Source organism: Macrobrachium rosenbergii, chromosome 33 (assembly GCF_040412425.1).
Source record: "Macrobrachium rosenbergii isolate ZJJX-2024 chromosome 33, ASM4041242v1, whole genome shotgun sequence".
Taxonomy (NCBI): Eukaryota; Metazoa; Arthropoda; class Malacostraca; order Decapoda; family Palaemonidae; genus Macrobrachium; species Macrobrachium rosenbergii.
Window position 1 is genome coordinate 11506859 of NC_089773.1, and position 16325 is coordinate 11523183.

The 16325-nt window shown below is 35.7% G+C and overlaps 2 protein-coding genes across 13 annotated transcripts in view; one reads left to right on the plus strand and one right to left on the minus strand.

Moving 5' to 3' along the window:
• LOC136855928 (ubiquitin-conjugating enzyme E2Q-like protein 1) overlaps positions 1 to 609 on the minus strand; it is a 250774-nt gene extending 250165 nt beyond the window's left edge. Inside the window, exon 1 of one of the 2 annotated variants that reach the window (XM_067133425.1) lies at positions 506 to 609. The gene's annotated coding sequence lies outside the window, so the exon portion shown is untranslated. The remainder of the gene's footprint in view (positions 1 to 505) is intronic. The other variant, XM_067133423.1, reaches the window with a different exon arrangement.
• The window catches only part of cora (coracle), a 128726-nt gene that overhangs the window by 12549 nt on the left and 99852 nt on the right, over positions 1 to 16325 (plus strand). The gene's annotated exons all lie outside the window — the stretch shown is intronic.

A 16325-nucleotide genomic window follows, 5' to 3' on the forward strand; every position in this document is an offset into this window, starting at 1 on the left:
AATTCTAATTGATAATTAAGGCAATTGAGGCAATAAATAATTAGTTTTTATTTTATTAATTGTTGCAATTCAATAAATAATTAGTTTTTATTTAATAATTGATAATTAAGACAATCAATAAATAATTAGTTTTTATTTATATGTTGCGAAAATATTTAATAACATTACTTTTAATCTATCTAATTCATGAATCAAGTTGCGTTTAACACTTGATAATCGTCCCGTAACAAAGGCTACTTGACAACTAGGCTTAGGCACCTGTTGCAACTTGCAATTCTAACACTTTAAATGTCTGTGAATGAATCATTATTAATATTGCAAGTTATTAATTGAAGATTCTTGATTATTCTACTCAATACATAATTAGAAAGTGGGTTAATTATAATTAGGTTAATTTGGGCTAACTAGGTCTTTAAGCTTGTTAATGGTCTCCCCAGTAACGGTTATTATTACGCTTATTGTTATTAAATATCACTCTTCTATCTCACTATAACACAATAACAACCTTCACTATAAAAATCACAAGATCACAAAAACCGAAGAAATGATCGCCATTTTTAAGGGGGGAAAAAAAGGGCGTCTTGTCACCACGAATGCCTAATTACAACTGACTTACTTTGACCATATGGACTGGATATATAGATGATTGGATGTCAAAGGTGCCAATTAGTATTAAATGGAAGATTTTTTTTACCATTTTCCTTAAGTAAGTGTGGATGAATTCATCCACGATTCACCTGCTACTGTTTAACCTTTTTCTTTAAGTAAATGTGGATGTATTCATCCACGAATCATCTGTTACTTTACCCTTTTTTTCTAAGCAAATGTGGATGAATTCATCTGTTACTTTTTAACCTTTTTCTTTGAGCAAATTTGGACGAACTCATCCACGAATCTTGTTACCTTTTAAACTTTTCCTCTAAGCAAATTTGGATGAATTCATCCACGAATCATCTCTAACAGGATGTCTTAATGTCCAAACGACCTTAGAAAATATCTTTGAAGGGAATATTCACCGCGAGATATGAATATTTCTTGCTACATTCCTGTTTTCCTTCTTCCGCGTGCTGTGGGGAGCCACACATAGGCCTATTCCACGTGTGAAAAGTTACTCTCCTTGTGATTGCCAAGAGAGACATAGACCTATTAAAAGCTATGACTCAAACCTGGTTATATATGGCTGTCTCATGAAAAGTCTTATACTATAGGAGGAATATTTAGACCTATCCCCTGAAACTGAAGAGTTGCATAGATCTATCAAAAGCTGTGACCAAAACATGATTACATTATGGCCTGTTCATTAAAATTTGAGCGCAAATGTGTTACCAGAACAGAAATCTATGGCCGTCTCATAGACCTGTCAAAAGCTAAGACCAAAACCTCATTATATATGGACGTTTTATGAAATATAATTAGGCTATTCCCTAAAATTCGAAAAGATGAATTATCAGAACAGAAATCTATGGCCGTTTCATAGATCTATCAAAAGCTAAGACCAAAACCTGATTATATACGGCCGTTTCATGAAACCCTAGTACCATACGAGGTAAAATTAGGCCTATTCACTAAAATCCGTACGTAAATGCGTTATCAGGACAGAAATCTATGGCCGTTTCATAGACCTATCAAAAGCTAAGACCAAAACCTAGTACTATACGAGGTAAAATTAGGCCTATTCACTAGAAGTCATACGTAAATAGGATTGCCAGGACGGAAATCTACGGCTGTCTCATGAAACCTAGTGCTATACTAGGTGCAATTAGGCCTATACACTAAAATTCGAACCTAAACAGCATTACCACGACAGAAATCGAAGAGGTTTCCCTTCCAAGAACCATAACACAAAGCCCAGGCAACACCTAGCTAGCTAGATGGCTGTCATAATGCAGGTCCTTTCTCGCCCTCTTGCAGAATTTAAAACCGTTAAGTAAGCCCTCTGAGGAAACTGTCACTTTAAGATACAGCGGCTTTAAGATACAGATTCGAGCGACTGCTTGCATGCGTTGCTGTGCTTTTGATTAACCGGGCATTGTGATGTGTTTGGATACTTTATTAATAGTGAGATTCTGTTTTTTTTTATTAGGGTTGTGAATGATTGTCTATTTTGGTGTTTATATATATATATATATATATATATATATATATATATATATATATATATATATATATATATATATATTCGTATGATTTCATTCAGTAATATTGTAAAACATTGCTGACACTTGTTCCAATCAGTGAATGTGAATTGATAAGTAATTTTAATAACTAAAGGTTATATATTATGATAAATGGTTATAAGCAGCTATATACATCTTGAATTTTTTATATTCATTTAATGAAAAATATTTATTTTTCACCTAATTCCTTTTTCCCTCTGGAGAGGGTGGCTTCAAAGTGCATAAACCCTCTAGTTTTTAACTTGCCTTTTTATCTGGGATGCGGTTGCGAGCCCATAACCTTCTTAATCCTGTTTCTGATCCCCAACGTAGACCTAGGTACCTAATTCATTGATTATATCCACAGAGCCACAATAAGTATGATAATGAGTTTTTACTAAAAAAAAAATTTATTTATAGTGATATATTTGTTTGTGTTTAGTAAAAAACTATGATTTTTATGGTGTATTTATAGGTATTCTTATCAAACTGTATTTAACTTGTTTATAATCTGACTATAAAAAAGTATATATGGAATCGTGCCTTGGACGTGAGAATTTCTTCATTTTTTCTTAATTTTTTTTCTACTTTTGGATTAAGGCTTTGTAGTGAGAAGCTTATCCAAAAAACGGTTAAGAAATCGAGAAATTTAAAAAAAGAATTTTAGTTATTACAAAATATATATATATATATATATATATATATATATATATATATATATATATATATATATATATATATATATATATATATATGTGTATGTGTGTATATATATATATATATACTTTGTTTATGTCTGGATGAATATTTATGTAATACACAAGTTTACTCTTTGCTAAACTTTCTTAGTTTATTTATGATACACCTTTCCACGTTTTTGTGTATGTTGTGTATGTGTATGTGTATGTGTACGTGTATGTATGTGTTTATAAAACAACATTTCGCTGCTACTTTGGCTTGTTATCTAAGCGTCACCTCCTCTGAGGTGCTAGTTCTAAACATGGCTGAATCTCATTGGGAGGTGTTTAGTACTAGCCCGTTGAGAATCAAAGTACTATACACACCCATTTCTAAATCGTGTGGTCGACAAATTATATTAATAAAAACCTCATTGGAGTACTTCTTTGAATTCTCTTCTCTCTCTCTCTCTCTCTCTCTCTCTCTCTCTCTCTCTCTCTCTCTCTCTCTCTCTCTTCAAGAATAAAAGATTGGTAACTTCACGAGCCGACATCCCAAGGTCTCCGCGCTGTTGTTCCCAAGGAAGTACTTCTGATTTGTATCTGTTGGTGTTCTCAAAGAAACAGTGACTTTTGTCTGTTCGTTTCTTCGTCTGTCCACGAGATGTTTCTGGAAACAGTGGATAGGGGGAGAGAGAGAGAGAGAGAGAGAGAGAGAGAGAGAGAGACAGCCAGCATTCTAACAACACTCGTAAGAGTTGTCACACTGCATTTATGAACTGTCTTAGAATGTCTTCATTAACCACAATCTAAATAAATTTAAATATTCCCCATTCACTTTCCTCAGAGCTTAGAAGTGTCTATAAACATCTGCGCATCACACTTGCGCATGTTTATGCGTTTATACGTTATGTATGTCAACGCATTTAGAACAAACTCATTAACTTTCACTTTTATCCCCTTAACAAAATGTGAGCTGAATGAGTCTAGTATTTCTAAATTGCTTGGGAGTTTTAAGACTCATGTCTTGATGATGAATGCCTGCCTTTGCTCTTGTCAAGTTGGTCTTTCTGAGAGAGAGAGAGAGAGAGAGAGAGAGAGAGAGAGAGAGAGAGAGAGAGAGAGAGAGAGAGCTGTATAAAATCTAGCTCATCCGCATAGAAACAAATCAATAGTATATTCAAAGTCATCCCTTATCGCATTGAATTAAATGCTTATTGATTAAATCATGATACTTCCATTAAAATAATTATATAGGCTTTTTTTTAACTCTCCATCTTATTTTTTTCCAGCCGGGGAAGGCCTAAAATCCCTAATTAACTGGAAACTACATACCTTGCAATTGCTTAGGCCTAGAAGTATTTCGCGGAATGTCTGTAATTTGCCGTAATGTGCCTAAGAATGTCCTGGTTAAGAGTAGGCCTCAAGATCTGTAGTTTCCTGAAAAGATTTATCTTACTGTCAGGGCCAAGAACAGGTCTATACAAGATCTAACTGAATTCCTGTTAAGTAGTTTAGCTCTGTCATTCATCTATCTACTAGTTTCTATTTATACTTTCACATGTTTTCCTTTCACCTTCAAATTATCAATGTTTACTCGAAGGATAAGGAACAACCTCATTGGCATGTCTGCACTCTCGACCATCTGCTGTTTACTCTGGTGAATGAGATAGATGGACTTCTTCTTCTTCTTCCTTGACCTTTTCAAGAGAAGTAGTCTAGATGCTCACGACTGTCTTAAATGGTTTGGATGCTGTTGAAATCTCATTTATCATTCTCAAAAACCTCTTTTACAACTTTGGCCCGGTGTTGTGGTGCGAATTCTCTCGCTCTGTAGTGGATGTATGCTTTGGTTAGTGGATAAGGATTGGTTCTAGAGTTGTTGTGGATGTATGCTCAAAATAGTAGCTAGGCTGTTCCTGATAAATTTATACTATTTTCGTTACTTAGTAGGTAGAGTTGGTCAATGCTTTTGGTTATTTTTGGATAAAATGTGTCTGCAATAAATGTTTTTGTGGTTAGTTTGTGGATAAAGTCGGTTTACAGTAAAATCTTTGGTTGATAAGTGGTGAACATCGGTCTATGCTTGCAAATGCTTTAGTTTGGGAATCAGTGCTGTCCACACTGGTTAGTGGATGAAGATGGTTTAGAATTATCATAAATATATAATATTTTGAGAATTCAGTAGGTAAAGTTGGTCTATGCTTAGTTATTTACCTACTGAAACGAATAAAATTTTACGTCAAACTGAGAGGGCGCAGTGTTAGCTCAGTGACGTGCAAATTCCAGTTTGATTCAATGAAGTACGTCTCAGAGAGGGTCTCTCTCTCTCTCTCTCTCTCTCTCTCTCTCTCTCTCTCTCTCTCTCTCTCTCTCTCTCCTCCCTATTCATAACCCCCTTCTTTGTGTTCAACCCCTTTCATCTTCGCTTCTCGCTTTCGATTCTACGCTGCAAACTTTTTTCTTTATTCATATTGTATCTGTGAAGACTCTCTCTCTCTCTCTCTCTCTCTCTCTCTCTCTCTCTCTCTCTATTCAAGGCCTTCTTTCTCTCCTTGCGCTTGAGTGCCTTCACTTTACTTGTTCGGTTTTCATCTCCCTGTCACCGCCAGATGAGTCTAGTGGTTTTTTTTTAACATGTTTATCCTTATGGGTACGTGTGTGTGGTTTAGTTTGCTTGTTTACAATAGTCAGAATCTTATTGGTGATAATTTGGTTCCTTCGTTATCTGGGCATTGCTAAGGTTAGAGTAATAAGAGAGAGAGAGAGAGAGAGAGAGAGAGAGAGAGAGAGAAGTGCGCGTCTCTCAGTCTTTGACAACTTGCTGGCATTCGCCTTTTAACAAGAGATATTTTAAAAGAGAGAGAGAGAGAGAGAGAGAGAGAGAGAGAGAGAGAGAGAGAGAGAGAGAGAAGACTGCAGTCAACGAGAACTACCTTAGCACTTGATATACTCAGAGAGAGAGAGAGAGAGAGAGAGCACTAATAATAGAAAATGTGGTCTAGATAGGCCTAAGTAACGAATATGACAGAAAAGTTAAAAAAAAAAAGTCGCAAAAGGTTCCATTGTTTCTCTCTCTCTCTCTCTCTCTCTCTCGCACCCAATCGTCTTCAGAAAGTCCCTCCCTGTATATACTTCCTGGTCCATGAGAAACGAAACCGGACTGTTATTGCCAAGACAGTAATTCAAGTATTTCTATTGAACCACACCTGCCTTTGGGCAAGGATGGCACATGTGACCTTTTTTGGCTTTGGGGAAACATACTGAGTTACTGATTGACTTCAGTTACTGACCAACTAAAAGAATATTTGTAACTGTTAACTGATCAACTAAAGGATTCATATCTCCAAAGCAACTGTGTCAACTGAGCAACTAAAGAAGGATTTGTATCTCCAAACCAACTGTAATAAGAGACTAATAAATGAAGGACTTGTATCTGTAAACCAAATATGTAAAAGAGACTGATAAATGTGTAAAGGACTTGTATCTGCCAAAAAACCAATTGCATTATAAACCAGGTGTATTAGTCATAAACGATGGAATTAAACCAAATAACTGTAAATCAACTTTGTTTAAAACAACTCAGTTGACCAGCCAAAAGAAGTATTTATATCTATAAACCGGCTGTATTATCAGTGAAAACATTTCAGACCAACATTGTTAACTAACGGAAGAAACATTTACAAGTCTACGCCGACTTAATCCATGGAATAACCTTAAAATGAAGAGAAAATGTATAAACATTTACAGTTTAAAACCTACTTTATCTATTACCCAGCAAAAGAAACAATTGAGGATCGACCATCTACTAACCAAAGCTGCTTTTACAGTTATAAACCGACTTTATCCACTAATCAAAGAAGCAATCCTTCCCTACACCGAGTGTAGCCTCATCGTATTCCAGGACAAAACTCTGGAATAACTTTATTTGAATTAATGTGATTTTAACCCCCTTCCCCACTTTCACAGCAACTGTTATTAGCTAGAAAAAATGCCCCTTTCTTTCTCCCCCTTCCCAAAGGGCTCCTCCAGCCAGAAAGATCCCCTAACAAGCAATATTAGGGAAGTACATTGTATAATACTCTCCCTCCTCCGTCGGGAAGTGGATCCCATTATGTGGTATTATAGAGTCGACTGTGAGCAGGTGTTTCATACGATGCACTTACCCTTTGGTTAAGTACAATGACAGCTCGTACGCACATAGCACGAATGCTATGTGGCGTGCACATACGCACACACTTCTGTGATGAGAGTACACATGCCACTGAAAGCCATTCATAATATTTATTACTTAATCTTTAGCCTAATGTTTTGCAGACGGTGGAAGCGTCTAAAAGATGTATGCGCAGGTCTGATGTTTTATGTTTTGAGTATGTGTGTATAGTTTATGTGCGTGTATGTGTACGTGTAAGAGAGAGAGAGAGAGAGAGAGAGAGATAAAAGAAAGAGACGAAAGCAAGCGACAGTCTCCATCAAAGGCAAGAAGCCCGTTTCGAAAAGGAAAAAAAAAGCTATCTCCTTAGACCTAGTAATGGAGCTGTCTCGAACGCCATCAAACTGCAATCATGGCGTGTGTCTCAAGGACATTATCGCCTTCTCCATTGTCGCGAACGATCGCTTCAGCGAATGGATGATCGGCAGAGGCCCTGCCATTTGCGGAAAGTAAAATGGCGAAGCTTTTTGGCAAAAAATCGCAGCGCTGCGGATTATTTGTCGCCATTGGCGGGGTACCCGAGACAAACCCGCCAATTGCCATATGGTAGATCACATTACAGTTGGGTATTTCTTACTTTTTATAGCGATTCTTTATATAATTCCTATTAATATTAAATAAATTAGACTTTATTTAATCAGATTAATCTAGTATGAACTGAATTCATGCAGATTTAATCACGAAAAACAGGAAGACAAAGCGAGAAGGCAACAAATTGTGCTCGTACAACGATGTCGGTTTTAAAATTCCAGGCGGTTATTGTGAAGCTTCTGTGCCATTTACCACTGGAGAAATAAGACGATGCAATTTGTCCTTTGTGCTTTTATTCAATGGTACTGATTCTGGCAATTCGTATACTATGTTAACACTGTAATACATTATTATAATTATCATCACTTGCAGTATAAATGTTAATGCACTTGGTGCAATCGTGCAAGATTATCTTGTTAGGCTAAGAGTGTCACCCGCCTCCTCTCTCTCTTTCTTTCTCTCTCTCTCTCCCAGTACTAATTAAATGAAACTGCGTGGGAAGGAGTCGTTGACCTTTAATGCTGTGACGCCAGTTCCGCACAAACAAACTCTGTCTGGGTGGGGGAAAAAATAGGTGTTCATTGAAACAAGTCAACCCCTCGTCTCCCATTCACTCTAGCTGAACGAGCCCTGATTAGACCTAAGTGCGATTCTCTCTTTACAACGGATTCTTGGAAATGCGATTGAGTCGCTTTTATCTGAGCAGTTCGGTTAACGTAAAGCGATTTTAGGGCGTATTATACTCATTACATTATAGTTATTATTATTATCATAGTTTTTCCTACTGGTGTAACCTTGCTACCACAAAATTCTGCCCATCCCAAGCTCAGTTTACCGACCTCCAGGTACATATTCCTCTGTCCTGGTCAACAGCGAAGATGGATTTACAAGGAAACTGGTCTAAGTCGCTTTCAACCCACCCGTGATCGATCCCGGGGTCCTAGATTGCGGATAGAGGCCTTTAACCACTGTACTATGCTGCTCTATATGAGTCTAGCCAGAAAAAAACTGGTTTAAACAGAAATCCCTCAATATCATGTGTTGTTTTACACACACACACACACACACACACACATATATATATATATATATATATATATATATATATATATATATATATATATATGACGATTCTGTTTTTCTTTTATAGAAGACAATTTAAGTCAGTGAAACAATAAAATCACAAGGGAATCCTTGTAAATTTCCTTTGTATTGCTTCTTATAGCAACTTGAGGGTTTGGGCGGGAGATTTACTCGCTTGATGGCGTACTCCGACCGTTGCTTAATTATCCAAAAATCCGGTGATTTCAGAGCGCTGGTTTCCTATCGGCTGCATTCCATGTATATTATAGATTCCAGATTATGTTTTGTATCCATATTTACACTTCCTGTCCCACAAAAGCGCTCCATTTCCTTACAAATTTAACTGAAACACCCTGATCTGGAAATGCACATCAATACACATACTTTAGTACCATGTCTCTTAAACAACCATTTTATTCGTTTTAGATCCATAATTCGACTAAATTCGCTTAGAACTACGCCTTCTCAGGGAAGTATCTGCCATTTAAAGTAACATTTTCTTCCCGAAATCATATTTTTACAGTCGACTGAAGCTTCCCGTCGTAACGGAAATGGGGATCTCGAAAGTACACGAGGCTGAAATATATATAGTGAAAGTTGGCGTAGGAAAATGTATGGAATATGTTTTGCTTTCCGTTTTTTCGTTGTCTGTCCCTGAATCTTTAAGATTAATGGAATGCAACAAGTGTTCAGGGATGAATTTGCTAGTCCCACGCCATTTTATATCAATGGGTATGACCGCCACAATCGTCTATTGTCTAAGTTAAGAGCCGAACATGGGTGATGGGGCAGGCACAAAGATATATTTGAATATCATTGTCTGTGCAAAGGGTTTCGACGGGTTGCTGATGAGCCATTGCCATAAATATATTAAGTATTTAATGTTGATGAAGCTTTCTTTTAAGAAATGTCATCCTAAACCTTGATTCAGTTGTTAAATGGCGAATTAGGCGGTAAATATCCTCTTGGCTTTTTGAACCACGGTCTTGCAGGCAGCGGTTTCGTGTTGAATATATATATATATATATATATATATATATATATATATATATATATATATATATATATATATATATATATATATATATATATATATAGATAGATAGATAGATAGATAGATAGATAGATAGATAGATAGATATAAACAATGTCAAATAAGTTTTTGTTTCTAATCAGTTTCTTTCCGTTATTATTATCATTACATTAATCTTGGCGTCACGACAAGAACAAATAGCAGTTATAGAAAGGTTATTACAACCACTGCGGGAAAATATACGACAGATTTAGTGGAAAATATATCGAAAAATTTAAATGGTTTAATTGTGACTGCTTTCATAGTTATGTTGGCCCTATAGTCTCGTCAACTGACCATTTGCCTACTGATTGATAGGTTGATATCGAAGACCCTGCAATTATTAGTTAGAGAAATAACTGAAATAATTATAAAATGTTACGAAGATCAGCTAACAGGCCTATTGTCGTGTTAACCAAGAACTAAACTACCAATTGTCCCAAGAGGGTACAATTGAACGGTCATTGAATAAAGATGTTAATTTGTTTTTATTTGCTAGTTATTTATAACCTTAGACAAGGAAATATGAAATTAAATAGTTTACAAAGACAATATTTTGTGTTGCTGTAAAAAATGTAAGTGGTGCAGTCGAGTCAAAACTCGCCGGAGAGTTTGATAGGCCTAAGCTCTCTTAGTGTGTCTTATAGAGTCAATTAGATTTTCATGGGCCTAATTATTATTGATGTAGACTCTATAATCACTTTTTTAATTTAATGAAACATTTGAAGACGATTTTAGCATCATTGGAAAGCGGAGGGAATTTTTACGAAGTTTTCTTAACGGTGAGTACTCAATAAAAATGCTGTATTCTTTTTTCTTTTATATATATATATATATATATATATATATATATATATATATATATATATATATATATATATATATATATATATAGTATTTAACTGTTTTATCAATTCCTAAGTGCTGAAAAGCATAGTTGCTAATTTAACCGCAATTTGGTCATTAACATACCCTTCATGCTATAGAGTATAGGCCTAGTTGAATTGTATAATTATGTATTATTATTAGTTGATTTGTATTGCATATCATTATTAGTTCAATTTTATTATTGATTCATTGTATGGTTATTAATATCGTTGATGATGATTGTATGGATTGAATTGACAATTAATACGGTAGCCTTCATGTTATAGAACATAGGCCTAGTTGAATTGTGCTGTAGAACATAGGCCTATTTGAATTGTATTATTGTATATTGTTATTAGTTGAATTGTATTATTGCATAATTGTATAATTATTATTATCGTTGATGCTGATTGCATGAATTGAATGACTGTATTTTTTTAAATATTTAAACGAACTCCGTTTTTTACCCAAAGCATTTACAACCACAAACTCGTTTCCTGTTTCAGTGACCATAGCCACTGTGACGCCATTTGCGTAAGCATATCAATCATATCCTGACTCAAAAAATATTATTGATTTATAACAAACAATAAATAAAAACTGTTTCTAGGTTATGTAGGGAAATATATCACTATATACAGCTTTAGTATTTTGTAATGACAGCAATAATAATAAATGTAAATGTAATAATAATGATAGTAGGAAAAAATGCTCGTAACGATCTCTCTCTCTCTCTCTCTCTCTCTCTCTCTCTCTCTCTCTCTCTCTCTCTCTCTCTCTCTCTCTCTCTCTCTTTAAATGTAGCTCTGGTGAAAGGCTTTTATCAGTAAGTAGTGCCGGTCCTTTCAACACAGCTTGGTCACCAAACTAATGGAAGGGAGAGAGAGAGAGAGAGAGAGAGAGAGAGAGAGAGATTTTTTATATCTTATGAATGGTTTCTTCCCAGTGGGGTGAAGATTACCACGGTGAGGCCCTCTCAGTGAGAGAGAGAGAGAGAGAGAGAGAGAGAGAGAGAGAGAGAGAGAGAGAAAGGGAAAAAGATAGTTTTGAAGCTTTCCACTTTTGCATATATATATATATATATATATATATATATATATATATATATATATATATATATATATATATATATTTTGTGCATGTGCATTGGTGTATTTGTATGTGTGTGTGTGTGTGAGAGAGAGAGAGAGAGAGAGACAGAGAGAGAATATTTCCGTGGGAAACCATGCAGTAATTGTATAATATAGGTCATTGAGTCATTACCACAAAGCACTAACAAAACAAGAATTAGGAAAGAGAGAGAGAGAGAGAGAGAGAGAGAGAGAGAGAGAATAAAAAAGAGAGAGAGAGCAAAGAATCATGAATAAAAATATATCTACATAGTCATGAGGTTTTTAAAGTCTAATAAAGAGAGTTATCAAGCACAATTCCGCAAATTTCTCGGAATCATGCAAGCGAAAATATATCTCACGCGATGAGGTTTTTAACGCTGCGAATTCATTTCTGGCAACATTTTATGTGTTAGTGTTGGTAATGTGATTTTCGTTTCGCGTTTAGTGTTGATAATACTGCGAATTTCGCATTGGTAACGCTGCGAATTTATTTTTGACAACAGTTTATGGGTTAGTGTTGGCAATGCTGCATGGATTTTCGTTGGTAACACTGCGAATTTCGCGTTGGTAACACTGCGAATTCAATTTTGCCAACATTTTATGGATTAATGTTGTTAATCCGGTATGGATTTTTGTTGGTAACACTGCGAATTCAATTTCGTCAACATTTCGTCAACTTTTCCTAACATTTTATCAGTGTTGGTAATACTGTATGGATTTTTATTGGTAATACTGTATGGATTTTTGTTGGCAACACTGCGAATTCATGTTGGCAACAATGCATGAAAGCACAGAATGCGAGAATAAAAGAGAAATAAAGAAAACGAAAGTAAATCTTAACAAAACGTAAATAAATAAATAAATTTCCCTTCTGGCGCTGAATCACATCTCCCCCTCTCTCTCTCTCTCTCTCTCTCTCTCTCTCTCTCTCTCTCTCACATCAGTGACCTTGATAGCGGCACCGCCAGATTACATTCAGTCTATCAACCATTCTCTCTCTTAGTTTATTGTAAACAGCACGGGACTCTCTCTCTCTCTCTCTCTCTCTCTCTCTCTCTCAAAGCATCTTACAGTTACGAGTGGCTATACTCGACCCCTCGAGTGATTCTTGATAAGCTTTTGGGGCGGGGGGCGGGTGGGGGCTGGATTTTAATCCTTGATGACGTCACGGGCCACTAGGAAGTTCGCTACCCAAACCGGAACTGCTTCAAAGTGGGCATCGAGTCTTCAGATGGAACAAATTGTTCGTTTGCAGGGATTCGGACGAGTTGTAAAGGGAACGTGACATTGAATTGTTTGAGAAAAGGTTAATGAAATCATTGACGATCTTGGGAGAGGAGAGAGAGAGAGAGAGAGAGAGAGAGAGAGAGAGAGAGTAAAGGCTTATAAAATCACTTACGAGCTGTAGAGAGAGAGAGAGGTAAGAAAACGTTATAAAACCACTGCCTCTTTAGACATAACCAGTGAATTACGTACCGAATTGTTAGTCGACTATGGAGGGATAGACAGGGCATGGGGCTAGCAACATCACTCGTCTCTGAGGGGTATAGGTTGTCTAGTTGAAACACAAACTCTTCAAATTATATATATATATAAAATTCATATCATCATGCAATAACAAAGCCAGATTTAAATTAACCAAGTGTGACTAGCCTTTGAACATTCATAACATTACATCTCTCTCTCTCTCTCTCTCTCTCTCTCTCTCTCTCTCTCTCTCTCTCTCTCTCGGAGCTGAAGGGACACTAACTGAATAATTGCACGACTGTAATGCTGTGTAATGCTCAGAGAATTTATTTTTTGTTTTTTTTATTTTCCCACGTTTATATATATATAGGCTTTTTTTTTGCTATTTCCTCTGCGTGATTTTTTTTTTTTTTTTGCATTTTTTCTCGTTGCTAAATTAATTATTGTGATTTGTTCAACAATTTTCAAATATTTATTTTTCTTACTTTTTTCCAGCTAGACATTTATAAGTTAATATCTGGTTTGATCGTCTCAAAATGCTTGCTGAGAATTGAATTGGAAGGATAATATTACTTGGAGTCAACTCTCTCTCTCTCTCTCTCTCTCTCTCTCTCTCTCTCTCTCTCTCTCTCTTCGGCAATCACTTTCCCCAAACCGTAATCCCTCAATAAAAGCGTTTGATTGGAAGCCATTGCGAGGGGCGAGGAGGTCACTTCAATCAGCCGAATGCCCTCCGATACCCCGACTGAGTGACGCTTCTTGGTCTCTTTGCAGAGTTTGCGCAAGAAGAAGATCGTCTATCGTTTTATATCGTCGTCGTCTATTATCGTCTGTCTATCGTCGTCTGTCGTCTTCTATCGTCTGGTATCGTCGCCTTCTATCGTCGATGCTTTTTGGATTGAAAGTTATAAAGTGACCTGAGAATTATTATTATTATTATTATTATTATTATTATTATTATTATTATTATTATTATTATTATTATTATCATAGCATGAACTTCCAAAGACCACAATCCTCTTACCTAAAAATACTTAAAGAAGTAAATTACAAAAATAAACGGATTAAAAAAAAACAAATAAAAAAGCGAATAATTTATCAAAAATATAAAAATTCATAAAAAAAAAGGATTTAAAAAAATAATGAAATCGTCTGACCTTTGGTAATCAGTAAAGGAATCAGAATACACAACCAATTTCATCTTCTTCTAGATTACAGCTGAATTGTTATGCAATTGAAATCGAGTTAATCGACTAGCAAATAAGAGTAATATAAATAATAATAGTAATATAAATAAATAATAGTAATTCTGACGTGAAAATATGCATTTGTGAAACGCAATAGTTGATTCAAACAAAGGTTACGAAGGGCAATTGTTTATATAATTTGACAAACAACAAATACTTTTTGATACACAAACGAATTGTTTCTAACAATACGTGTTATTTGTTATGTGATGGGTGGGTGTTTAAATACAATTATACTTTTGTGAATTTTGATAGATGATTGAAAAATTTGATTGTAGATGAGAGCGAGATAAAGTTAAGTAAATACACGAATAGCAGAAGAATCGTTGGGAGAAGCAGATTCGAATGGAGAGAGAGAGAGAGAGAGAGAGAGTGAGAGAGAGAGAGAGAGATAGTTAGGCCAGGGAGGAAGAGAGAAAGAAACAGGCACAGAGAGAGAGAGAGAGAGAGAGAGAGAGAGAGAGAGAGAGACGAGGAGACAGCAATCTTTTTTAATCACTGGTAAACACGTTAATGCCATCCTTTCGACCTCTCCCCAGCTACCACCTTTTACTGACTCCCACCTCCTCTTCCTCCCTCCCCCTCTCTCACGCCCTCCCCTTTCCTCCCAATGTAAATTCGTGCATTCGTTTGTGCGTGACCATTTAAGCATTTGTGTTGAATGAACAAGACGGGGCCACATTCGAGGAATGTAGGTCGCAGCTCAGCGGACATGAAAGGGAATGATGTAAATACGAGCGCGGGACGGGTGGTGAGGATGGAGCGCGCGAGCGCGCAGGTACTTACGAATGTTCGGTGATGTATATGTCTATATGTATGTATGGTTGTATATATATAGATATATATATATATATTTATATTTATAGATGTATATGTATATAAATACGTTATATATAATATATATATGTATATATATACGTATATCCTCAAGGGATCAACTGGCTCTGTTCTGTCCCAGGCAAGCTTAGCATTTAGCAGCCCCCCAGGGAATCCGGCTCACTACCCCCAAAAAGAAGTGAAAGAAAAATATAACGCGAAATAAAAGCTCGTCTCAAAATTCCACTCAGAAGAAATAACATCATTCCTTCGTCAGTTTGCCAGAGACAGAATCTGGTTTCCCTCAAAAACTCGCCAGATATTGGGGCAAGAGTTTTCCCCTTCTCGTAAATTTGATCGGTGGCGAGTTTTGTTTTTTCGGATGGTGTTTTTCAATAAATAAAGCGTTTTTGTTGTAAGATTTTTCTCTCTGATGCGGTTCCGTTATGGCTGTAATGTAAGTAAGAGAAATATGCATATGTATATACATATACTCGTATACATAAATATACGTATATATATATATTACACTTATGCATAAATTTATGTATATATATATACTGTATATATATATATATATATATATATATATATATATATATATATATATATATATATATATATATATATATATATATATATATAATAGCTATAAGAAAAACTATGAATGAAAATGAAATAATGAACGAAGACATTAGGCGAGTCAAAAAATATAATTTTTTCAACGATGCAAAAACAATTAATGAAAATGAATTACGTAATTAAATCATGGCAAAGCAATAATTTGCAAAGAATTAAATAAGTTAGATAAATGGTGCGTGAAATAAAAAAAAACGTTTATTGTCTAATGGGAATTATTAGGCCTACTATATGGAAGGTTACGAAGAGAGAGAGAGAGAGAGAGAGAGAGAGAGAGAGAGAGAGAGAGAGGCTGGAATTGACACTAATTGAAGAGATACGATAGATCTGAGTTGACTGGCCTCTCCATACCAGTTTGGGGGGCGAACGCTTTCTGACAATTTTCATTTGATGTAATGCTCTCTCTCTCTCTCTCTCTCTCTCTCTCTCTCTCTCTCTCTCTCTC